Below are 26,640 nucleotides of genomic sequence, written 5' to 3' on the forward strand. Positions count from 1 at the left end.
TGTGAAACTGCCTCCTGTCAATGAGGATAGAAGAAATTATGGGTGGCCAGCAGTTAGCATAATGGCTATGTCACTGGACTCCCATGTAGTCGACCTCTGTTCGAGTCCCGAACCCAGTGGCTTAAACTCATGCCGGGCGCGTGTGCGTGCGTGCCCAAGATCCAGAGAGAAGAATGAAGGAGAGGGATTGTGGCATGGCCACCCCCCTGGGGGGTGATTTCTCACTTTCTGTCTCTCTGTCTCTCTCTGTCTGTCTGGCGAGCTCGTGCCCTATAGCAAAGACCTCTCCAAAGGAAGAAAGAAAAAGAAAGAAAGAAAGAAAGAAAACCAATTATGAAACAGATGGGCTAAGATCTGATCTCTCCCTCCCCCCAGTTCTGTAAATGATATATTTATAACTGGAGATGTTAAAAACAGGAGGTAGTAACAAGAGAATTGTTAAAACAAACAAACACAATTTAACTTACTGAAATTTAATTGAGCAAATCTTAAGTTGATTCTAATGGGGAGTTTCCTGGACTGACTTCCAAGCAATTCTGGGTAGCCTCTGGTCACAAGGTATTGAAGTTCCAGAAAAGGAAAGTGACATGTGCAGGAACAGAAAAGTTGTGTACAAAAAAAAGGAAAGTGAAGGAAGGAGGTGGAACAACAACTGGGTTGATTGCATTTTCAAGTTTGTCTGCATTAAAACAGCTTAAAAGGTGAAATGCCTATGGTTGACTGATTGACTGAAATCTAGCTGCTGTGATTGGTTGTAACCTAGCAACCAACCAAAAAGCAATCTTACCTAAATGAGAGCACAGTTCGTTAATGGAAACCAAGCAGGAGTAAGGAGGTTTTTTCCATATTTTCTAACAGAATTAAAAAGACTTCACTTGACACTGCTGCTGACTGTACCACACTATCAGCTCACTACCTTTTGGTTATTTTTCTCATGGGTTTAAGAAAAAAAACAAACCACTTTTTCTTAATAGTCAGGGATTCTGTTCCATACAGTCAAGAGACTTAATTACTGCTAATGACATCTTCAAAATTGGAAAAATAAAAATAGAATAATATAAAATTTGAAATGAATGAAATAGAAAAACCCCCAGTCTGGAAAAAGTCTTCAACTTTAATTTAAAATCTATTTTGATGAGAGCAATGAAATCAGTCTTCTCAGAAATACTATTGTGTCAACTGAGAGAGTAAAGATAAAGAATTAAAATGAGAGAAAACAACCCTAAAAAGTTAATGGAGGGACCAACAGATGGTGTAATGGTTAGGTCATTGGCCTCCCATTTTCTCGATGGTGGTTGAGTCCCTGACCCGGCAGCTTAAAACTCATGCTGAGTGTGTGTCTTTCTGTGTGTGTGTGCATGCCCAAAATCCTGAGAGAAAAATGGAGGAGAAGGGATTGCAGTGTGGCCATTCCCATTGGGGGATGATTGCTTGCTTTCTGTCTCTCTCTGTCTCTCCAGTGAGCATGTGCACCCTATAGCAAAAAAAAAAAATTAAAAATTAAAAATTAAAAAAAAATGCACATATAAGCATTGGATTGTCTGAAAAGTCATGATGGATTTTTGCATAGAAAAACAGAAAAAAATGTCATAATTTTTCTGACAACCTGATAGATAGTAAAGTATAAGTTACCAAAGGTGACAAGAAAGGCAAAACATTTGAACGGGCCAGTTGGCATAGAACAATAGATTGGAGAGTTTAATAAAAATATACCAGATTGGAGACTTTAATAAAAGCATGCCATTGACAAATGCCAGAGGGTCAGATGAGTACGACTGAACAGTAGTACTCTTTCTAAAAGAGAAAATACACTTTTATGAAAATTACTTCAGGTCATTGTAAAGACAGAAACAATCCTAGTTCCTTTCATAAAGGAAGTGCCATTTTAAAAACACAACTTCACAAAGATGGTTTAAAGAACTTGTATTCCAACCCAATATATATTATATACTTAAACTCTCTAAATACGTATTAATTAAAATGAGCAATGATATAAAAGTGTTACACTACACCCAACAGGACTTACTCCAGAAAACAGAAGTGATTTGGCACCAGGTCACTCTCAATATAATTCATTACCACAGAGAAGTAAGGAGAAAACTTAAGATTGTACCCATAAATATTTAAACATGCTTTGGTCTTAAAAATTTACACAAATTGGAGTAAGAAAACTAATGTAAGATTTCATTATTCTAAGTGATGAAATATTAAAAGTAATTTAATTAAGTCAGGAATTGGACAAGGAAATTACTATCTTTGTTAGTATTTAATCTTATACTGAAAAATCAGTACATGCAATGACTGCACAATTAAATAATTTGTCTGAACATGGAAAAGGAAAGGTCTAAAATGTCTCATTTCAGTGACAACATAAATGTATTCCAAAGAAATGAAAAGTAAAATCTGATGTATAAAAGGAAAAAAAAAACTGCATGAATTAACAAAAAAAAATAAAGAAAGAACTCAACAGGAATAACATGGAAAAATAACTTTTCCTACTAGTTAAAAAAAAACCCTCTAAAGAAAAATATTTTAGAAATCAATTATAGTAGTTAATACAAAAGCAAAAGCATATGAAACATTTGTCAATAATTTAAACAAGAAAGACATAGTATCTACTGGGGAAAATGTTTTAATTAGGTTGATTCATTTTATGTACAGATATAAAACATATTTCATTTCCATTAGGAATGTTACAGAGAAGTTCTTGAATTGGATTCAACTGAATGCACTATCATTCCCATAGGAAGCATTATAAATCTTTAAGAATCCCTAAATACAAATAAAAACATAATAAACCCATAAATTGAAACTTGAGTAGTAAGTGGAAAATAAAGGAGAAAAGAAGAAATGCCTCAAGCAATTTTAAACTATAAACATAATAATGAAGAGAATAATCATGAGGCATGCAGCCCAGTGTAAGAGGTAACAATTCTATGTTTAATCCAAGACCTTTGGATGAACACTAAATTTGTCCTAGGCAGCCTTTTGAACTCCAGCAGAACCAGATATTATTCTCTCAACAGGAGAGCATTCTTCAACAGTGATCCTTATAATTCTCATAGGTTAACATCTGCCAAATATGAATTCACTGTAAAAAATGATAAATAATAAGAAGAAACTAGATAGAATATAGAAATATCTGCAGAAGACCTAAACTTATAGTAATTGAATGCATCAGACACAGAATATAAAATAACTAAATATAGATTGGTTAAGGAAACAAAATACCGGGCCTGTCAATGGCACCGTGGTTAAGGTGGTGGAATCTTACAGGGCTGACTGTGTGATTGGAGTCCAGAACAGGGCGGCTTGAAAAACACGCTAATGCATGTGTGTACATACCTAAAATCAAGAGAGGAGAATGGAGGAGAAGAGATTGTGGCTTGACTGAGGCAGGAAGAAAACAGGAAAATGGAAGCAGGTAAGGGGGCTGGAGCATCTGCCTGTGTGGCTGGATAGAAAAAGTGATCAGGTCAGAAAATTCCCCACACAAGGTAATGAAGGCAGGAGATTTCCAGTGGGTGATGTCTAGCTTATTAAGCCTCATTTGAAATAGCCAATGAGATAAATCAATGGGTCCAAGCATATTTGATAAAGCCAATGAGATGAGGACTATCAGTGGGCCCAGTTAATGATCAACCCACATGGCCTAGAATGTAACTGCAGGGGCCTTTTAGTTTTTCTCCCTTGCTCTCCACTCAGCCCGCTCCTATGTCTCAGGACTGGACTTTTGGTTTTACTTAACGAATTGTCATTTCTTTTAGCTATTGGTGTGTTTTGTTCAATTCTTTGTCTGAAACACCAAGAACCTGAATATCACTGAAGACATTCTGCAACATACAGATCCCCTTAGGGGTATTTTCTTACTTTCTTTCTGTCCCTCTCTGTCTCTCTCTGTCTCCCTCTGGCAAGCCTGCATGCTTTCTAGAAAAAAAATTAAAAATAAAAAAAAATAAGAAAGAAAGAAAACAAGTGACTAAGAAGAGCGATTGCCCATTGCTTTTGGATATTTATTTTTTATTAGCAATACTCTAATGCTATTGTATTTTTTAAATACACATATTGCTTGACCTAGCAACCTATTTTAAAGTCTTCTAAAAACAAGAGCATGTAGATATTACTATATATTCAAAGACATTTAGTTCTTCACTTTCCTAAAGTCAAGGATGAACTTACTATGAGTATCTAATAAAAGGAATCTGGGTAAACAAACCAGTGTATTTGTACACACTAGAAAAAAATTTTTAAACCACTTGAAAAAAATGAACTAAACCAGAGTGTTTGGAGGGATTACCATGTGTACTATTGTTGTGGTTTTTTTGTTTGTTTGTTTGTTTGTTGTTTTTTTAGTAAGAAAACATTCAGAAACCAACAGATATCATAGGGGTTAAGGTGCTGAATTCCCACATGGCCGACCACAGCTCAAGTTCAAGGTCTGGTCATTTGAAAATCTGAGAAAAAGGGAGATTTAGGTGTGGTCATTTCCTCAGAGGGTGATTTCTCACTTTCCCTCTATCTGTCTCTCTCCAACAAGCACATGCACCCTAATGCAAAAACCTTTAAAAAAACAAAAAAGAAAAGAAAGAAAGAAAAAGTAAAAAAGAAAAAAAAAAGATTTATAAAAGTGTGTATAATTAATATTCTGTCATTTGGATGAGAAAAATACAATTATTCTCAATGAATGAGTGATTATGTGCATTCCCATATATGATGAAATGAATTACAGAATATTTCTTGAACGATATCTATTTAATTTAAAATTAGTTGTTAGATTGTAAGAGAGGGAGCTGATAGAGAAGGTGGAAAGGATAAACTGATCACATTTAAGTATTTACGTAACATTATAAATTTATGTTAACACAGGTCTATAGATGTTCAATAAATGTTTTATAAGTAAAATATGACCAGCTCTGTGGCACAGTAATAATATGCTGCTCAAGCAACGCTGGATCCATACGTAGGGTCATGGATGTGGTCCCCCCTTTTGATCTGCACATGACCCAAGGTACCCACCCAGAATCTTTGTTAGCAGAGAAGGCTAGAATGAACCACATGTGAGAGCCTTTGAGAGTGTCTTCTTTCCCTTTCCCTCTTTCATTCTCACGAAAGAAAGAAAAATAACTTTTCTTAAAAGGCAATGGATGAAGAAATTGTTTTAAAAAGTAAAATAAGCCTATCTAAGTTATGTCCTTTTTAAGCCAGATAAAAGCTAATTCAGATTATAGTACTGAGAAATACATAAATAGTAAAATATTAATGTCCAAACTTATCTAGCAATGTCTTCTAGTATTTTCCTAAATTGTGTGCTATGGAACATATGTATTCTAAGAGAAATAATTATAGGTGTTCTATAAATTAGCAGTTCTCATTTTCCCCTAAATGTGATAAACTGCATATATAGTATTTCCTCTACGAGATTCACAGTGCTCATTCTTTAATGTAAGTTTCTGAAAAGTCCTGCAATAAAAAAACTATTTAACTTTAATTAACTGAACATTTCTCAGGATAGTTCTACCTTAAATTTGCTCTTTAAACTTTGACATAGTTCTTAACTTCTCACGGACTATTTCTTCCTGACTAAAATGTAGTGAGGATTTTATTATCGCTAATGGTCATTTTAGTTCTAAAATTCTACTTGTCTAATAAACTTTCTAAACCAAGATGGCAAAGGTTCAAGGTTTAAGTAAAACCCTGAAGATATTTTACTAATCAAAATTATTTACAAGTTTTTTTTTTTTAATGTTCTTGTGGGTACTCCTCAGAGTAAGTTTTCATCTCACTGAAATGAGGTACTCATTGTTCACTGTCTTCAATGGCAACCTTTTATTCAAGATGCATTAACCTTTTTGCTACAAAAGCATGGGAACTGATTTTATTCAAGGTCAATATTCCAAGAAGCTGATGTTCATATTTCATAACTCAGTTTGGCCTAGCAAGGTTATGGTAACTCAGTCCAGTATTTATGATGTTTTTAAAACACCTCACAAAGGAGAAATTCTGGATGTTTTTGAATCTGTGTTGGGCAGAGCTTTTTCAAATGAGAAGCAGTACAAAAGCACTGCATTGCAAAGTGAATGTTCAGGTCAGAAGTTTCAAGACAGCCTTGCAGAAGTATACTAAGGATAACAGTTTTTGCTATTTGCCTTAGTACTGCTTAAAGGCACATCATAAATCCTTGACTTCTGCCAAACACAGAGAATTTTCCTGCAGCAGCTTTCAAGAAATATGCCAAGGCCAGGGGCATTTCAGTACAAGGAAAAAAAATTGAACATTATAATAATGAATAGTCTTCCCAATATTTTGTTAGTTACTTCATTAAAATACGAGTAACCATTCTGGTCAGCTGAATTGCTAACTCAAAGACCAATTTTCCCAGTTTACTGTAAAAATTAGCATGACAATGACAGAGCACCACAAATCCCTACACATCCTTCTTACCTTTAACACTTTTACAATGATGATTGAAAGTAAATTAAATTAAGTCTCTTTTGAGGAGCTGAATTCTCAAATTATTATAGAAAACTTAAAAATGTCTTTTACAAAGACATTTACTTCTTAGTAATAGTAGACACTTTTGGGGTCCATTTAAATAGGAAGTCAGTCTTCAGTAAAAGAGCTCTCATTAAAATATCATCCTACTGCAATCTGTCATGTACTATTTTTTATCAGATAACATACTTGAAAACATGTATTAGTGACACTTGAAACCTATAAGATAAAACCCCCAAATCCTTAACTTCAAATTCCATGCCATCCTCTAACTAACAATATTTTATTCTTTCCAACTTAAGGTTTTTTTCTTCAAGAAACAACATATTCTCATAAACGTATTTTTCTTATGCTAAACAGCATTTTTGTAACTCAATGTTCAAGTCTTTGTTCATATTAGTCTTTCTATACAAAATTCTGAACTTATTTATCCACTTACCTGACCCATCATTTAATATATTAGAAATCCGTTTTACGTACTAACCTTGTCTGATTTTACCAGACCATAGTGAATGAATTAGAATGTCAAGGAAACAGATTATTTTATCTTAAACATGTTACTTAAAGCAAGAATCAATGAACCTATGTGAAATAACGCTGAATCTCAATTTACATTATTGCATTTTTTTACCCATTTCTTTTAATAGGGAAAATCCAAACATATATAATTTAGATATCTATATGCTGTACAAAAGCAAATATTTATAAAACATGATGTAAGCAAGAAAAACAAAAATTGTATCATTTGAGGGGACCAACAGTTAGCATAATGGCTATGGCACTGGACTCCCACGTAGTCGACCGCGGTTCGCATCCCAGACCCAGTGGCTTAAAACTCACGCCTGGTGCATGTGCGTGCATGCCCAAGATCCTGAGAGGAGAATGGAGGAGAAGGGATTGAGGCGTGGCCATACCCCCTGGGGGGTGATTTCTCGCTTTCTGTCTCTCTGTCTCTCTCTCTCTGTCTGGCGAGCACACACATCCTATAGCGAAAACCTCTCCAAAAAAAAAATATATATTGTATCATTTGACACAAAGTAGACCTAGAAGATACGATCCTAACTAAAATGAATAAGGCTATCAAAACAAATAATTATATACAAGTGTTAATACTCTAGGAGGAAACCAGAGGACTTAATGGCACAGGAGTAGAGAAAGTAATGGTAGAAACCGTAGCTCCAAGGGAAGATAGAGGGTTCTGGAGAAAATGGCCAACATACACATAGAACATGTAAATGAAGGGAATGGAAATGAAACTGTAGACCACAGCTGAGTGAGCACACTGCACACAATGCAATATAAACTTTAGAAAAAATAGTAGAACTATTATTGAATGTATACAACAGTATGTAATGATAAATGTTGGGGCTGGCAAGTGGTGTGGTGGTTAAGGATCTGAACTCCCACATGGCTGACCGCAGCTAAGAGTCCTGACCACAGTTAAAGTCCCAGACCTGGCAGCTTGCTTTCTCACTTTCCCTTTCTGTCTTTGAAAATTTTTAAAAAGTAATAAATGAAAATAAGTAATTTTTTGAGAAAACAAACAACCTCTTCTTCTTTAGTTTCTATCACTCCAAAGTCTTGGTTTCACCCTTACTTAAGATCATGCATTTTCAGTCTTATTTTTTTCTCCTATTCTGAATAATGATTGGGTCATAACTTCATCTGAGATCCCAGTTTCTTTTCTTTCTACTTTTTCCCAAGGTAGCTCTTATTTAATCATGTTTTAAATCATGCACTATGTGATGACTACACAATACAAATCTTCAGTATAATGTCACGTAACCTAGAAAATCCAGAGTAATTATTATTTTCTCCTAATGCCTTTTCCCTTTATTATTTCTTCAACTCAGATAAAAATACAAACTCATTATTTATGTTCTTCACATAAATAGGCTAAGAAGGAGCTTAAGTTAGAAATTACATTATTAGCTTTATACTTTTGACTATCAGAACTGTGATAAATATGTGTTGTCTTGAGCTACCAAGTTTGTGCTAATCGTTACAGAAGCAATAGAAAACTAATATAGCTTAAGGAAAAGCTCTCAGCATAGCAAAAACATACCATTAAAATAATATTTTTGCTCTCTGATCTATCTTACATTTATTTAATAATATGAATGTTCATCTGATATCCACTGAGCACTTGAGAAAATACAAAAGAGATGCTTTGAGAACAAACTAGTTAACTTTGAAGAAAATACTTTAAATGCAGAATATATTGAATTCTTTTTTTTTTTTTTTTTTTGAGGGAGATTTTTGCTATAGGGTGTATGCGCTCGCCATAAAGACCCTTCGAGACAGAAAACGAGAAGTCACCTCCAGGGGGAATGGCCATGCCACAATCCCTTCTCCTCCATTCTCCTCTCAGGATCTTGGGCACACATGTATACGTGCCTGGCATGAGTTTAAGCCACTGTGTCCGGGACTCCAACCTGGATGAATACATGGTGGTCCAATGACATAGCCATTATGCCAACTGCTGGTCTCAGAATATATTTAATTCATAAAATAATAATATGTAACTAAAGAGGGACAGTTAAAAGAAAAAGAAGAAAACAAATCAGAAATTATATAGTGGCCTATAAAATTTAAAAAATAAGGAATTCCTAATCTAAGTGCTTGTCTTAACTATTGTCCTGGAAACCACAAAGTTCGTGATCAAGGTACCAGGAGATGGGATGTCTGCTGAGGACTCATTCTGTTCATAATCATTTTCATTTTGTCTTAATTAGAGGCTAAAAGAAATATATTGTGCCATTTTTCTTATCTAGATACAGAGCAATAACTAATCTGTATTGCAAAGTTAAGGTGTTGAAAGAATAAGTTTAAGAGTACTATTGGGAACAGCAGATGACCTAATGGCTATGTCGCTGGACTCCCATGTAGGCAACCATGGTTCGAGTCCTGGACCCAGTAGCTTAAACTCACACTGGGCACATGTGCATGCATGCCCAATATCCCGAGAGGAGAATGGAGGAGAAGGGATTGTGGCATGGCCATCCCCCCTGGTGGGTGATTTCTCACTTTCTGTCTCTCTTACAAGCCCACACTCCCTATGGCAAAAACCTCTCCAAAAGAAAAAAAAAAAAGAGTACTATTTAAAGTTACATAAGGGGGCAAAATGGTGGACAGGAAGGCAGGAGAGGAGAAGCCTGAAAAGCCCCAGTGAACTGTAGCCACCAGAGTAATGGAGGGGAAAGTTCCAGTTGCAGCAATGAGAAGTGTTCAGCTGAACAAGAAGCTGTAGACCTCCCAACAGAGCCCACTAAGATCGCCCAGTTTGGATTTGCCATAGGTAGTCAGAAGGCAAAGAAAGCATCAGCCATATCCATCAAACTGGGATCAAGTGAGTGTAAAGAAACTACTCCAACTCTTGCTCCAAAAACCCTTTCACTAGCAGCGCATTTAATGAAGACGAAGATGTTGACCCAGAGGAAATCTCTCTGGAAGCAAAGATGAGAATGAAGAATGTAAGAAAGGACACACCAGCATCTGCCAGACCAAATTCCTTCAATTAAGGAAAGCGTGCATTTTCTGCTAACCAGAAATGATGGTTTCAATTAAATAATGTGTTTTGAAATTGGGGTGTGGGGGTGGGTGTAAAGTTAAAAGGAACAGTTTCCTTTTTTAAAGAATTGTATAAGACTCTTTGGAGGTGATTTTTTTTTTCTTTTTCATTTTCTTTTTAAGATTGAGTGGTACACTAACAAACGAGAGTTTGAAATTAGAGGTAATTTATGTTTTATATGCAGATTTCAAGATATTACTAATTTTGTTGTTTCATGTGACTAGTTTTCAAAGGTTACAGGTAGTAAATCAGAAATGGTACATTTTTAAGAATTGCATATTTTTCTTAGACACAGCTCTTAGAATATTAAGAGGGAAGGAAAAAAGTGATTGTCTACATGAAACTGCAAGCAGTTACTCACACTTAACTCCCTCATTACCTAAACTGGCTCCCAGGAACAGCCTTACAGAGTGAGAGGGAGTATTGTATTGGGAGGAAAAAGCTACTGGACTATCGACAGAAAGTAAATTTAGATAAAATACAGCTTTTTTTACTTATGGGCACTTGTTTTGTTCCCAGTCATTATAAACTAGGTATTGCATTGCTGTCAGAAGCTAAGATTGGAAGCTTAACTCTTTAAAAAATAAATAAATAAAATTTTTATGTATACTGAAAAAAAAAAGTTATGAGAACAAACATGGAGGAACAAAAAATATTCTGAAAAATGTGGGGTGGGTGGCAGTAAAGTGAAAACAATATGAGTGAACTAACTTTCTCATTTTTTGTAGTAAATAATCAATAGATGCAGTTTAAAGTTGAGAAGCCAAAAAAGAGTTTGAAGCAGAGAATATAAAATTCATAAACTAGGCATGTTTCCAAAACTTCATCACTACCATTTTTCAGTTTAAAGTTGAGAAGCCAAAAAAGAGTTCAAAGCAGAGAATATAAAATTGTTAAACTAAGCATGTTTCCAAAACTTCATCACTACCATTTTTCTTAGCTCAACATGCCTATTTTTTTCAAGAAATTTTGTTATTTTTCTGTGGATTTGTCTTATCATTTCTTCCATACATATGTATGCATACCTCTGTGTTATGGTATGTTACGCATAAACACGAAATGAACATTTTAGATCCATAAAATTATTTCCTAAAGTGTGGAAGAGTTCTTCCACATTATAATCTTCAGTCATTCACAAACTCTTTAGCGACTGCTATATGCCGACACCCCTCTTAGCAGTTTAAGTAGGGGGCGACCAAGATCTCTGACCTTTTGATATTTACAGTCCAGTGGGAGGTAGAAAATAAAGAAATGTGAAAATAGGTACATAAGAAAACTACAAAATGGAGTTAAAAGATTTATGAATAGTTACTTGGGGGGGGGGCAGAAGGCCCACCTTTAAATAGTAGGTTCACTCATTTCACAGTGGATTTTCCTCCAGAACACGGGTGTCATGAAGACCACTGATAAATCAAAGCTAGAATGGGAAAGGAGAAGACTCACATTAACATCATTGTCATTGGACATGTAGGGAATTGTTAAGGAAATCACCTACATTAAGAAAACTGGGGACCAGCAGTTAGCGTAATGGCTATGTCACTGGACTCCCATATAGTCGACCGCGGTTTGCGTCCCGGACCCGGTAGCTTAAAACACGCCGGGCGTGTGTGTGTGTGTGCATGCCCAAGATCCCAAGAGGGGACTGGAGGAGAAGGGATTGCGATATGGCCATCCCCCCGGGGAGTGATTTCTTGCTTTCTGTCTCTCTGTCTCTGTCTGTCTGGCGAGTGCACGCACCTTATAGAAAATTGGCTACAATACCAACAAAGAAGCATTTGTGCCAATCTCTGATTGGAATAATGAAAAGTGCTAACATGCCATGCTTCACTGGATGGAAATTCACCTGTAAAGATGGCCATGATGGCAGTGCCAGTGGAACTACACTACTTGAAGCTCTGGATTGCATCCTACTACCAACTCACACGACTGACAAGCCCTGTGTTTGCCCCTCCAGGATGTATACAAAACTGGTATTGGCACTGTCTCTGTGGGTTGAGTGGAGGCTGATGTTCTCAAATCTGGTATGGTGGTCACTTTTGCACCAGTCAATGTGACAATTGAAGTAAAGTCTATTGACGTACACTGTGAAATTTTGAGTGAAGCTCTTCCTGGGGACAATGTGGTCTTCAATGTCAAGAACGTGTCTGCCAAAGATGTTTGGCACAGCAATGTTGCTGGTGACAGCAAAAAACCACCCACCAATGGAAACAACCAGCTTCACTGTTCAGGTGATTATCCAGAACCATCCGGGCCAAATTAGTGTTAGCTATGCCTCTGTACTGGACTGTCACACAGGTCACATTGTTTGGAAGTTTGCTGAGGTGAAGGAAAAGATTGATTGCCATTCTGGTAAAAACCTGGTAAATGGCCTGAAAATTTTTTTTTCTTCTTTTATTTTTTTGGAGAGATTTTCACTATAGGGCGCATGCGCTCACCAGACAGATAGAGAGAGACATAGAGACAGAAAGCGAGAAATCACCCCCCAGGGGGGATGGTCACGCTGCAATCCCTTCTACTCCATTCTCCTCTCTGGATCTTGGGCACGCACACGCGCCGGGTGTGAGTTTTAAGCCACCAGGTCCGGGATGTGAACCATGGACGACGACGTGGGAGTCCAGCAACATAGCCATTATGCTAACTGCTGGTTCCCTGAAATTTTTGAAATCTGGTGATGCTGCCATTGTTTATATGGTTCCTGGCAAGTTCATTTGTGTTGAAAGCTTCTCTGACTGTCATCCTCTGGGCAGTTTTGCTGTTCAGGATATGAAACAGGTAGTTGCTGTGGGTGTCATCAAATCTGTGGACAAGGAGGCTGCTGGAGATGGCCAGGTCACCAAGTCTGCCCAGACAGCTCAGAAGGCCAAGCAAATATCCCTAATTTCTGCCATTCCCAGCCTTTTAATTTTTATTTTAAATAGAACCAAGAAGCAAATGCTCTTTCTCTTTCTCTCTCTCTTTCTCTCTTTCTTTCTTTCTCTCTTTCTTTCTTTTTCTTTCTTTCTTTCTTTCTTTCTTTCTTTCTTTCTTTCTTTCTTTCTCTTTATATATATTTGTGTGTGTGTGTGTGTGTATGTGTGTGTGTGTATATATATAATTATATATATATAATTTTATTTTAATTTATTAGATATATTCAATCACTGTACATCACGTAACTTGAAAAGTGAATTTACCAACATGAATACATTTTTCACCAGTCCAGTTGGGGTTACTATAATGTTATCATCAACAGATAATAATTCATCTCTATGTCCCATAAATATCTTTGTTCTCTATTTTTCTCCTTAATGTCTTATCTTAGACTCTTCTCCTTCTCCCACCCTCTTCCCACACTGAATTCAGTATCAATCAATGGTGGAAGAACAGTCTCAGAGCTTTTGTCTTGATTGGTCATTTAAGTTTAATAGTGAAAGACTGGTTAATAATAACAATGCATTGTAAAATTTTCAGAGGAAAAGAAAATGTTTTGTGGATCATTGTGGGGTGGGTGTGTGTGTGTGTGTGTGAAAAAAATATTTATTTTAAATTAAATTAAATTATTACTATTTTTTAAAATTTTCTATAGGGCATGTTCACTCACCAGAGAGAGACAAAGGGAAAGTGAGAAAGCAAGCTGCCAGGTCCAGGACTCAAACTGCGGCTGGCCATATGGGAGTTCAGCACCTGAACCACCACACAAGCTGTTAACCCTCAAATCAGTTCTTTTTAATGGAAACAATTTGACCAAAAATCTATCACAAATTTTGAGACCCATTAAAACTAAATTTAAGAACAAACCTGTGTCTTCTTTTGGTCAATAATGAGACTTCCATAGAAAAATGTTGAGGCAGGGACCAGCAGTTAGTGTAATGGCTATGTCGCTAGACTCCCATGTAGTCAACTGTGGTTAGAGTCCTGGACCTGGCGGCTTAAACTCACACCAGGCGCATGTGCGTGCATGCCTAAGAGGAGAATGGAGGAGAAGGGATTGCAGCATGGCTATTCCCCCGGGGGGGTATTTCTCGCTTTCTGTCCCTCTGTCTCTGTCATCCCCCCTGGGGGATGATTTCTCGTTTTCTGTCTGTCTGGGGAGCGCATGTGCCCTATGGCAAAAACCTCCCCAAAAAAAAAAAAAAAAGTTGAGGCAAAAAGTTGCATTTATAATCTTTCTAGTATAAAGAATCTGTTTGAACTTAGAGAATATGATAATTTAGATTTTTTTTTTTCTGGGTGGGAATTAGGGTCATATTTCTCACCTGTTTCTAAGAAAGTACAATCTTAAGAACAGAAAAGCAGAAAACTTGTTTACATATTTCCTTTGGAATGCCAACGCCTGTAATATTAATAGTCACATGTTCCATATAAAAGTTTGTAGTTAACACTAATATTAAGTTAATTGGCTTAAGTAATATAAACAAAAAGAGTGTGTTCACTGTGAGATGGTGACAGAATATACAAAATAAAAAAAAAAAAACAGATAAAGCAGTGATTTGAACAGCTGCAATAAAGAGGTTCACTAAGAGTGAACAATAAACACAAGCCCTGAGATAATATAGAGTCTTTAAAAGAAAGCCAAGAATGGAGCCAGCAGGTGGCGTGGTGGTTAAGGTGCTGGAAGCTCTCATGTTGCTGACCATGTTTCGAGTCCTGAATCTGGTTGCTTGCTTTCTCACTTTCCCTCTCTCTCTCACTCTCTGTCGCTTTCTGGATAAATAAATGGATAAATAAATAATATTAAATAAATGATTTTTTAAAAAGCCAAGATTACCAGAGTTTAGTGAATGAAAGTACAAATGTGAGAGATGAGGTCATAAAAAGAGGGTGGTCTAGAAAGGAGTTGGAATGAGAAGGTAATGAGGAGTTGTACCAAGTGAAATGAGATGATTTGGAGTTATAAAAGGCCACTTTGGCTATGCAGTAAAAAGTGCACTATAGGAAGCCAGACAGCGAGAGGAGAACATGAGAGGTGAGAGCGCGTGGTGCTTTGTGCTACAGCGATGTGAGTGCAAGTACTGAAAAATAATCAGAGGTAAAATTGACAGTAAGCCAAGAGGGCACACATTTTATTATTCCTAATGAGTTACTAGTCCCAGATCTTTATGTCAGTAAAATTGGAATATTGTCATTTAGAATACACACACAGAACAGAAAAAAAAACCACGGTAAGTCCTTGTCCTGACTCGGTTATGTGTGTGTGTGTCTATGTGTTACGTACAGTGGCTTTTATATGACAAATGTAAAATTAAGTTACAGACGATAAATATTTTTTGTCTATGAAAGCTTTACAAAGCAAATGAATTTCTTTTGTTCTTTGGTATATAAAATTATGTATCTCAAAAATGGGAACTCTTCGATTAAAAATGAAAACAATATCAACGATAACAAAGAGAGTTACAGATTTTAGAAAGTTTTCCTGAATTATCAAGGGCATAAGTAGTATAACAAAATTCCATAGATAAGTTGATAAAGGTAGTATCTAGTGATAAATCAAACTAAAAACTTATTCTTATCACAAGTAGGAAACAAAAAGAAAACGTTTCCTAGGGACAGCAGGTGGTATGGTGGTTAAGGTGCTCGACTCCCACATGCCCGATTGTGGTTTGAGTTCCAGACTTGGTGGCTTAAAACTCACACTGAGGAAATCTCAAGAAGAAAATGAAGGAGAGGGGATGGCAACGTGGCTGCAAATGATCGCTCACTTTCCCTCTCTTTCTGTCTGTCTGTCTCTCTGGCAAGCACATGTGCCTTTTAGCAAAACCCTGTTAAAAAAATAAAAAGAAAATGCTTTCTAATTTTTGTGTGAGAGTATGGCTAAGACTATAGAACACAGTTTTCCTATGCTATAACCAATATCAGTTTATTAAAGTGTTCTTCAAGTCATGAATATATTTTAAATACAGATCTCAGATATCTAACTTGGAATATTTTACAGTTACTTCTGAGCTGGATGAGAGCAAAGCCTGGGCTTTCTTCTGTTATGGCAGGGGGTTCTGAGCACATCCGCCACAGTGTAAACTTACTGGATGGTGTTTGTGGAAAAGTAACTGAGTGAACTACACAAAGTCACTGTTCATGACACTGTTGTTATCAGTAAATATACCCCGAGTTCTAATTACCTAAGGACAAAGCCACCCGTCAGTCTCTACTGTCTTGGTATTTGTCAGCTACATGCGCTAAAGCTTGTCAATGCTACAAACCTTTTCAATCAAATTAGGCTAAACCTGTCAGTGTGTCAAGAACCTGAGATTCGCAAGTGGAATTTAAGCACATCTTTCACATAATCCCCTATTTAGTTCACACGAAGGATCTCCTAATCATTTATGGTATGTTTAAGGGAGAGATTTTTTCCATTGTTTCTTACAGTTGGCTCAATTTATATGGCCTTGAATTCTCAGTTTTGAAATGATGTAACAAAATGCCATTTTTCATTCCACTTTTCTTCGCACTGGGTCCTGTTTTATTAGTTGATGTTCTGTGTCATTCTAGTTCTGCTGTGTGGAACTCGATACCAGGTACAGAACCACCACATGTCATTGAGAGTAGAGTCATTATCTCTGACATATCTGAATTTTGGTGTTGACCAGTACCGATGCTTATCACACAGCTTTGGATATTGGAAATTCAAAGCTCAGTAGTTCCGTTGTTCTTAAGTAATTCATTTACCACAAAGCTTGAAAATTTGAAAAAATTTATACCTGCAAGTATATGACATTCCACAAGTCAATGGTAGTGATGCAGAGGAAGCATATATTCTGGATCCTAGCAACATAAAATTTAATGTTAACATGAATTAAATTACTGTTAAGATACAGAATTTGGGTACTAAATATTTAAGTATATACCTGTCAAATTCAATGTGCATAAAGTTTGACTGGGGTACTTAATTAACATGTATTATCAGGGGCCAGCAGATGGCACAATGGTTATGTCATTGGATCCTCACAGTTGACAGCAGCTGGAGTCCTGGATCTGGCAGCTTAAAACTCATGCCAGGCACATATGCATGTGAGCCCAAAATCCCAAGAGGAGAATGGGGGAGAAGAGACTGTGGCATGGCCATACCACTTGGGGGGGGGTATTTGTCTCTCTGTCTCTCTGGTGAGTGCTTGTGCCCTATAGCAAATAAATATAAAATGTATTATCAGATCTCACTCCCAGAGACAATGATTAAGCACATAGTTTCTACACTTTTTTGTCACCTTAAAGAGTCTGATGCAAGTGACCATGTACTACAGGTAAAGATACACTACTCAATGTGTAGGTGTTTTTAGTCAGGAAATATATTTCAGTCACTACCATTTGGAGAGTGCAGATCTAAATTCACATTACTGCAGTACCTTCTCTCATGTCAGTTTTTTCAAGTTCTAGATATATTCCTCACCTAGTAACATATTTCCACTGAACCAGACTTAAGCAAAACAACAGCATCCATAATTTAAGATAATCACTGTAAGGGCCAGCAAATAGCATGGTGGTTGAAATGCTAGACTCCCACATGGTCAACTGTGGTTTGAATCCTAGACATGGCAGCTTGCTTTATCACTTCCTCTTCTTTTCTCTCTCTCTCTCTGGTGAGCCCACATGCTCTGTAGCAAATTAAGAAAGAATAATAATGATAAATGAGAGTGAAATAGATAATTATGAAAAAAAGAAAAACACTTTAAGAAAAGTCTGATTTTCTTTTTCTGGGTCCATAAATGTTCCAATATTTTTAGAATGTTAGGTGCCTTGTGTGTTTATGATAAATTATTATAATTTAACAGAAACTAAACAAACTGGGAATTTGAATCAGTGAATGCTATTATATGAACAACTGATAAATTATACTATGTGTACTTCACATTTCCTTCTCAAATGTGATTCATAGTCTCTCATCAGGAAACAGAGTACCTTTCTTCCAGACTAACAGATTCTATTAGTGTAATGAATTATCACTTTTATACAGGCTATCGCTAGAAATATAAATCATTATTTAATCATATGATCAAGTAACCACTTGCATAAATAATGAAGATATGAAAAAAATCAAAAGTAGCAGGTACAAAATTTGTTTTTTTTTACTTAAAGTTTCTTAAGGTATATCTATAAAGGTAATGTTTTCAAAGACGTGTGCTAAAATCAATGAAATCAGTGAATTGAGGAAGTCTAGATAGAAACTAACAATTTTTAATTTTCAAAAAATCATGGAAAACTTGCTTTTAATTTAATTTACTATTTCTTTCTTTTTTTCTTTCTTTCTTTTTTTTTTTTAATTTTTGCCAGAAGGTGTCTAGGTGTATGAATTCACCAGAGACAGTGAGAGGGAGAAAGGGAGAGGGAGAAAGCATGTACAATGTGGTGTGGTTATGCCGCAAACCCTTTTCCTCTATTTCTCCCACTTTGGAATTTGGGGCATGAAGGCACATGTACCCAGCATCTATTAAGCTGCCAGAGTTAAGACTTTAATCATGCAATCATCAATGGAGATCAGGGTCTCTCAGCCACCAGGTCATGGGGCTGGCCCTCAATTTATTGTTGATGTTTTTGATAGTCATTTATATTGAATGATAGTTCTTAAGAATCTGCATTTTATGTTAATATATTTTGTACCAAGAAAATGTCATCTTCAATATCTGATCTGCTTGTTGTTTACTTACTAGCTTACTAGAGCTTGTATATATTGAAAGAGAAGGAATTGGGCTGTCAGGAGACCCATATAGAAAACATAATGCCTGCACTTTTCTAAGTGCCCTTCCAACAATATTCAATTCATACATACAATTGAGAGCAATGCCTTCCTTATCGTTAAAAATAAAAACCTATAATGTATATGTCTATCAGTTTTCCCTGGTTTCTTAACAATGAACCAGTAGTAAAAACCAGTATTGTATAAAAGGAAAAGAATACAAACCCCATCTGGGACTAGCATTTTACTGTTCAAAAATAGCTGTCATTTTAGTTTCCTTTAACTTTGTTGGTGTTCCACTGGCACGTACATATACTGTTACAAACATAGTTAATTTTTTTACAATACACAATTAGAGATTAATGACACAGAAAATAAGTTTGACATTTGAAGGCTTTTTCTTTGGAATTTCAAATCAGTACTTCTTTAGTGCTTGATTTAGTGTAGTTATGCTTTACCTAGAGACACACTAACCACCCTGAAAGTTATGAACCAGATGTCAGCTTGCTGGCAACGACATATCTAATGGGTCTCATGTGACATACTCTGCAATATGGTGCTATGAGAATGCAAATACAACATTGTCACAGGGGATCCATTTTTGTAAACTCTTTACTATAAATATCACATTTTTTTAAATAAACTTAAATGCCATTGTAGTTCATCACAAAAAAGTTATGATGCAAGAGAATCTTGTTCTTCCTCCAGTACTACTAATGGTGTAAAATACACCCAAAATTAAGTAGAAAAATAGTCATTTGAAAAAGTGCATACTTTTTTTTACAGAATTATTTTATTTAACTTTATTTATTATTTATCAATTTGTTTATTTCAATTTGACCAGAGAGGGACAGAGTAAGAGAGAGAGAGAGAGAGAGAAAGTGAGAAAGCAAGCCATAAGGTCCAGGACTCAAACTGTGGTTGTGGTCGACAAGGTGATAGTCCAGCACGTTAATCACCATGCCACTGGCTGGCGCCAATTTGGAAAAGTTCAAAATTTTTGTGGAGGAAGTAAGTACAGATATTATGGAAACAGCAGGAGAACCGGAATTAGGAGCAGATCCTGCAGATGTGCCTGAATTGCTTAATCGTATGACAAATTTTGATAATAAGAAGGTGCTTCTAATGGAAGAGCAAGGAAATTGACTTCTTAAGATGAAATCTACGCCTAGGGAAGATTCTATCAACATTGTTGAGATGACAACAAAGGACTTAGAATATTAAGGACTTGAACCAATGCTGTTGGCCATGTGGGAATCCAGGGCCCTTAACCACCACACCACCTGCTGGCTCCCAAAAAAGTGCATACTTTTATCAGACTCCCACCTGAAAAAAAGCAAAAGCCAATATTTAAAATCAAACAATGACATGCATTTAAATTGTTTCTGAATGCAAATTAAAGGACTAGGCCAATTATTTAAAAATAGTAAATACGTTGATGAGATGACAGATAAGTAATTGGCTTGATTAAAGCTTTGTACAATGTTTATATAGATCAAGATAACACATTCCTTCCCATAAATATATGCAGTTGTTTGTCAAATAAAAACAAGTAAATTAAAATGTTAAAAGAAAAACACTTTTTCTTCAAAATTCAACTGTCTTAATTGGTCATGTATTGCTTGTATTTTCTTGAGAATTTGAGTATAAATGAAAGGAAAAAAATAAGGAACCTGCATAAATGACCATGAACATATCTGTCAGAGACCTTGGTTGAAAGCTATAGATGGCTCTGGCTGGCCTGAGTGTGAATGAAAGTATGTGTTGAAGTACACATATAAAATTATCACCACTACCACCACCACCATCTTTACCTCACACATTCAGACTTACTCTAATACTACAACTTAATTAAAGACTTAGGAGATTCACAGATCTGAATGGAAGAAGGATCCAATTTTGGAGAAATTTAGAAGCAAGGGCAAAAGTCAAAGCAAAAAAAGGGAGTAGAAACACCTCTACAGTTTACCTGGAACATTTCTACCTAGATGTTGATCTCACTGCTCTAGAACACCAGCTTTAATTGATCCTGCCACCAATGAACAAAAGTAAATCCTAACAATCTTTTTATCTTTGTTTTACTAGCTGTATACTCAAACTTCAAGAAAGAACCACAGAACCATAGCAGAGAGGTGAAGTGTAATACCAGCTACTGCATTGGAGAGGGTAGTTAGTGGGTAGAGGGTGGGAAATGCTCAGGAAAAAGGGACTTAAAAGACGCAAGAATTGGGACCAGCAGTTAGCGCAATGGCTATGTCACTGGACTCCCACGTAGTCGACCATGGTTTGAGTCCCGGACCAGGTGGCTTAAACTCACGCCAGGCACGTGTGCATGCATGCCCGAGATCCCGAGAGGAGAATGGAGGAGAAGGGATTGCGGCATGGCCATCCCCTCTGGGGTGGGGGGGTGATTTCTCGCTTTCTATCTCTCTGTCTCTCTCTATCTGTCTGGTGAGCGCACATACCCTATAGCAAAAATCTCTCCAAAAAAAGGAAAAAAAAATAGACACAAGAATGTAAAATTCTGTGTTGAAAATGATGTATATGGTATCATTATCCTTGATTTGAATATCACACACTCTATGCATGCTTTGAAGTGCCATATTGTAAGCCATAATGATATACAATTATATCTAAATAAGAAATTATAAATTAAAGATAAGGTTAAAAAAAGATATTAAGGGAAAATGCTTGTATTCATTTACATGTGGGCTACTTATATAGAAAAGAAAAAAGACAGATAATGTTTCATTGAAATGAAATTTACATGACATAAAATTAACCAATTTTTTACTGGGACAAAAATACTTACTGTGGGGCCAGCAGGTGAAATAATGGTTATGTCACTGGACTCCCATATAGTCAATGGCGATCTGAGTCCCAGACACAGTGGCTCAAAACTCACGTCAGGTGCATGTGTATGTGTACTCAAAATCCCAAGAGGGGAATGGAGGAGAGGTATTGTGGCATGGTCATCTCCTCTGAGGAGTGACTTCTCACTTTCTGTCACTCTGCCTTTTTGTTTCTCTAGAGAGTGCAAGTGCCTTATAGCAAAAACTCTCTAAAAAAATTACTTAATGTGAAATCTAACCTCAACAAATTTTAAGTGTATAGTACAGTATTTTTAATAATATTGTACTGTATTATTAAGTAATAATATTTACTAACGTATTACTTAATAACGAGTATAATACTAACAGCATTATTAAACAGGGATGCAATGTTATACAGCTTATCTCTATAGCTTATTGTCATTTTAAATTACTTTAAATTGTACTATTCTGCAGCACTTAGTACATTCACAATATTATGCAATAACTATGTCTATACCTAAAATGTGTTCATAACTTCAAAAGAAAACTCTATACTCATTAATCAGTCACATCCCATTCTTTATTTCTCAGGTTTTGGTAACAGTCTGCTTTCTGTCCTTACCAACTTACCTATTCTGTTTTTTTCTTGTTAACTGGTCTTGGTACCTTTGTCTAAATTAATTTACCAGTGATGTGGGTTTGTTTCTGAACTTTCTCTTCTTCTTTAACATATGTATAATCATACAATAGGATTTTTCATGTATGGCTTTTTTTAAACTTAACATAATTTATGAAGTTTTATCCACAGTATACCATGTAGTAGTGTATCATTCCTTTCTTAAAATAATATATTTATTTAATTTTATTCATTATTATTATTTTTAATTTGAGCAGAGAGAGAGAGAAAGTGAGAAAACAAGCCACCAGGTACAGGACTCAAACTGCAGTTGGCCATGTGAGAGTTCAGAATTTCAACCACCATGCTACCCATGCTACCTGCTGGCCCCCCTTTATTTTTTTTGCCTTAGGGCACGTGCACTCACCAGAGAGAAGGAGACGGTGAGAAGGAAAGTGAGAAATCATCCCCCAGAAGGAATGATCACACAGCTATCATTCCACCCCTATTCTTTTCCTTGGATCTTGGACACACATACACATGCACCTGGTCTGAGTTTCAAGTCACTGGATCTGAGACTCAGACTATGGTTAGCCAAATGGGAGTCCAGAAACATAACCACTATACCCTATGTTGGCCATCCTTTTAATGGCTAAATAATATTCCACTGTGTATACACTGTGTATACCACAATGTGCTTATCCATTATTAACTGATGAATATTTAGATTGCTTTCACATTGCTATTTTATGAGTGATGGTACTATGAACATTGATGTACAGATACTTACTCAATATTGGGTTCTTTGCCTTTGGAATGGAAATGCTGTATATACCTATGAGTGGAATTGCTGATCTATATGGTAATTCCATGTTTTACTTTTTGACAGTATGGAAAACTGTTTTCCACAAAGGTAGAACCATTTTATATGACCATCAACAATATAGGAAGGCTCTAGTTTCTCTGCATATTTCCCAAGACTTTGTATTTTCTGTTTTGTTTTGTTTTATTCTGTTTTAATCTGCCAAAGAAGACATGAACATGCTGGAAAAGAGAGAGAAAGGAGAAAGAGAATGAGAAAGCATCCCTTTATGGACTATGGTCACACTGCAAACCCTTTCTTCCAGTTTACTTTCATCTTTTGGAGATTTGGGGCAGGCTTGTACACATGCCTATCATGTTTCTCAAGCTGCCAGATCTGATGCTCGAACCACACAGATGGTCATGTGGGATTCAGCTACCTCAACCACCACAAAAGTAACTGGCCGGACTTCACTCATTTAAAAATTGTGGATTATCTTTCTGTTGTTGAGTTATAAGAGCTATTCACATATTCTGGAAGTACAGCATCATCAGATATATGGTTTCCATATTATCTCCACTTTGTAGATTGTCTTTCACTTCTTCATTATACCCTTTGATATAAAGAGCTTAAAATTTGATGAAATCAAATTTATTTTTTCTTTTGTTGTCTGCACTTGTATTGCCTTACTCAAGAAATCATTATCAAGGGCCAGTGGATGGCATATAGTGGATATTTTGCCAGTCTCCCACATGGCTGACTGAAATTTGAGTATTGGACCTTGTGGCTTAAACTCACACCAGGTACATGTGCATTCATACCCAAGATCCTGGAAGGAGAATAGAGAAGGGATTGTGGGATGGCTATTTCCCCTGGAGAGGATGATTTCTCACTTTCTCTCTTACTGTCTCTATCTCTCTCTTCAGTGAGCATACATACCCTAAGAGAAAAACTTTTTTTTGAGAGGTTTTTGCTACAGGGCACGTGCACTCACTAGAAAGACAGAGAGAGACAGAGAGACAGTAAGTGAGAAATCACCCCCTAGGGGGGATAGCCATGCCGCAATCCCTTCTCCTCCATTCTCCACTCAGGATCTTGGGCATGCACACACAAACACCCGGCGTGAGTTTAAGCCACGGGGTCCAGGACTCAAACCGTGGTCGACTACATGGGAGTTCAGTGACATAGTCATTATGCTAACTGCTGATCCTGAGAAAAAGTTCTAAAAAACAAGAAAAAAATCATTACTGAATCCAGTGTCATGAAGCTTATCCTCTGTTTTCTTCTAAAATATTTGTAGTTTCAGCTTTTAAAGTTTGGTCTTTGGTCTGTTTTGAGTTAATTTTTACATGGGTTTAAGTAAGAATTCAACTTCATTTTTTTTTGTATGCAAATATCAAGTTTCCAAGCACTACTTGTTGAAGAGACTGTTTTTTTCCTTGTTAACTGGTCTTGGTACCCTTGTCTAAATCAATTTACCAATGACATGGGTTTATTTCTGAACTTTCACTTCCTATTTAATAGTCTATTTCGTCTAACTTTAGGTCACTATACATTGTTTTAAATATTTTAGCTTTCCAGAAAGCTTTTTGAAATTAGGAAGTTAAGGCCTCCAATTGAGTTCTTTGGCCTTTAATATCAGACTATTAGAAGCCATATACATCTAGCTGTGAGTTGCCCCTTTCAAGGTCTAGGGCAATTGCATATTTTCTGCTCCAACTTCACCCTCCAGATCCCAATATCTAGACAGATAAGGGCCACCTCTGTATTCTCTCTATCTCTATTAATTTTTTAAAAATTTTTAAAGTACTCCTGACATTTTAGAACTCTCCTTTATCTTCCTAATGTTCATCTTTCCTCTCTTCCCATGTAAGACCAATCCCAGGCCATCTCAGAAACCATCTATATCTGAGCTGTGAGCTGCCTCTTTTGCAGGGCATGCTAGTGTGCTGCAAGGTTATCATTTTTTACTTTAACTTTTTTTTTCCTTTTTTGTTGTTTTTGTCCTGTTTTAAATTTTCTTTCCCTTTGTTTTCTTTACCCTTTCCTGTTTCGTTTACCTTTCTCACTTTGCTGCTCAGTCCCACACACTGACTGTCTAGACAGGTCAAGGTGCACAGTAGCCAAACATCTGAATACTTTTAGCATCAGGGAAATCCTCAATTCCCACTGAATCTGCTTTACAAAGGGAGAAGCTCATCTTCATAATTGTGAACTCAAATCTCTTTTTGTGGATACTACATTGCAAAACACAGTAGAGAAGAAAAATTAACACAGAATTACCTCGTAGTTAACAGAAGCACACAAGCTTGCAGTTGCAGAAACCTTCTCCAATGACTTAGCCAAAAGTGAATCCATCACCATATGACTAAAATTTAGAGAAGGGAGAGTGCATGTTGAGCAGCAGAGAGAAGGACGGAACTGAAAAGAGAGTATGGCTCAACACTTCCTGCACGTCTCTGAATTCTCTATTGAAACCCTGCAACTCAGGCCAGGTGCACCTGTTCTCTGGAAACCAGGAGACCTTTGTAATATCCAGCTCCAATGACGGAAGCAAGATTGCTTGGTAACCATCAGGGAAATGGAACTACAGAGAGACTGCAGATAACCTCTTCCTGCACACCTCTGAACACTCAGATTTAACTCCAAGAAATCAGTAAGAAATGTATAATCCATCAGATGACCAGAAACCACCACAGAGGCACAAGAAATATGAGAAACCAAGAAAATATCTCTCTCCCAAGGGAAAAGAATAACTCCTCATCATCCACAGACAGTACAAAGGATTGCATAAAAATATCAAATGACTTTAGAATATTCATAGTGACAAAATTAACAGAAATGCAAGAGAAGAGAGACAACGAACTCCAGAAGATGCAAGAGAAAAGGGACAAGGAGATCAAGGAAGTGAGGAAGTTTTTGCACAGTTTGAAAGAGGGAATACACAGCATAAAAAAAAGCATTAGATGGAACCATTAGAGATGAAGGCTGGAAATACAGCAATTCAAAACCTTTCCTGAAAGTATTAGAGGCAGATTAGATCATGTAGAAGATAAAATCTCAGATATAGATAACCTGGAAAATTCACCAAAAAGACTGAGAAAATAACCTCCCAAAATTAGCATAATTGATGAGAAATACTAGATACCATTGAACATCCAAACATCCAGATAACTGGTATCCCAGAGAGTGAAGAAACTAATAAGGAAATTAATAATCTATTCCATGAAATTCTGGAAGAAAATTTTCCAAACCTAAATAGGCATTCAAATATAAATACCTAGGGCCAGCAATTGGTGTGGATGTTAAGGGTGCTGAACTCCCACATGGTTGACCATGGTTTGAGTCCCAAACCTGGCAGCTGGCAGCTTGCTTTCTCATTTTCCCTCTCTCTCTCTCTCTCTCTCTCTCTCTCTCTCTCTCTCTCTGTCCCTCTCTGGTCAAATTAAAATAAATAAATTAATAAAGTAAAATAAAATACTTCTTAAAAATATCCAGACCCAAGAAATACAGAGAACCACAAGAAAAATAGGAGGCGAAGCATTAATGGGACAAAGAAATGTGATATTATCTGTTGAAGATATTTTATAGTTTTATCAACTGGGCTAGGGAGGAATGTTCAGATGTTGAAATACTCACTTTGTTAGCTAAATAATGTAACTGAATGTATAAAAGAAAATGAAATAAAAATGTAAATAAATA

The 26,640-nt window shown here is 36.4% G+C and overlaps 1 pseudogene; it reads left to right on the forward strand.

Moving 5' to 3' along the window:
* The first annotated feature begins 5,862 nt into the window (after positions 1 to 5,862).
* Positions 5,863 to 16,696, forward strand: LOC102468502 (elongation factor 1-alpha 1-like; annotated as a pseudogene).
* The last annotated feature ends 9,944 nt before the right edge of the window (positions 16,697 to 26,640 follow it).

Source organism: Tupaia chinensis, unplaced genomic scaffold (assembly GCF_000334495.1).
Source record: "Tupaia chinensis unplaced genomic scaffold, TupChi_1.0 Scaffold000432_1, whole genome shotgun sequence".
Taxonomy (NCBI): Eukaryota; Metazoa; Chordata; class Mammalia; order Scandentia; family Tupaiidae; genus Tupaia; species Tupaia belangeri.